The sequence below is a fragment of the Corvus moneduloides genome, chromosome 19 (genome assembly GCF_009650955.1).
Source record: "Corvus moneduloides isolate bCorMon1 chromosome 19, bCorMon1.pri, whole genome shotgun sequence".
NCBI lineage: Eukaryota > Metazoa > Chordata > Aves > Passeriformes > Corvidae > Corvus > Corvus moneduloides.
This window is the reverse complement of record NC_045494.1, coordinates 8,972,961-8,973,390: the sequence shown is the minus strand read 5'-3', so window position 1 is coordinate 8,973,390 and position 430 is coordinate 8,972,961.

Below are 430 nucleotides of genomic sequence, written 5' to 3'. Positions count from 1 at the left end.
TGGTTTGTTGTGTTTGGCTTTTTTCTGAATAGTGATTCAAAGCTTTTTGCAAAATGCTGTATAAACTGCTCCTAACAGCATCCCAGTAGACAACATAATAGCTGTTTTCCACTTTAATTATATAATCTGCAAGTGAGGTTTTTCTTTTTAAAACCAATCAGAAAATAGAAAAGAACAGTTCAGACCTTGAGTATTCCATGTCTCATTGCCCAGACTTTTCTTGAACTCTGCTAGGCTTGGTGCTGGGACCAGTTCTGACTTTGTCCCTGGGAAAGCCCAGCTCAGGGGTGGGTGAAGAGCTAGGGAAGAACCAATAAATTAGGTACCTATCTAGAAACTGAGGTGCCCATAATCAATCACCTTTCATCACATTTTCATTTTTGGAACAAGGTGCAGGTTTAGTCAAAAAGCGGCAAAACCCCTGAGAGCT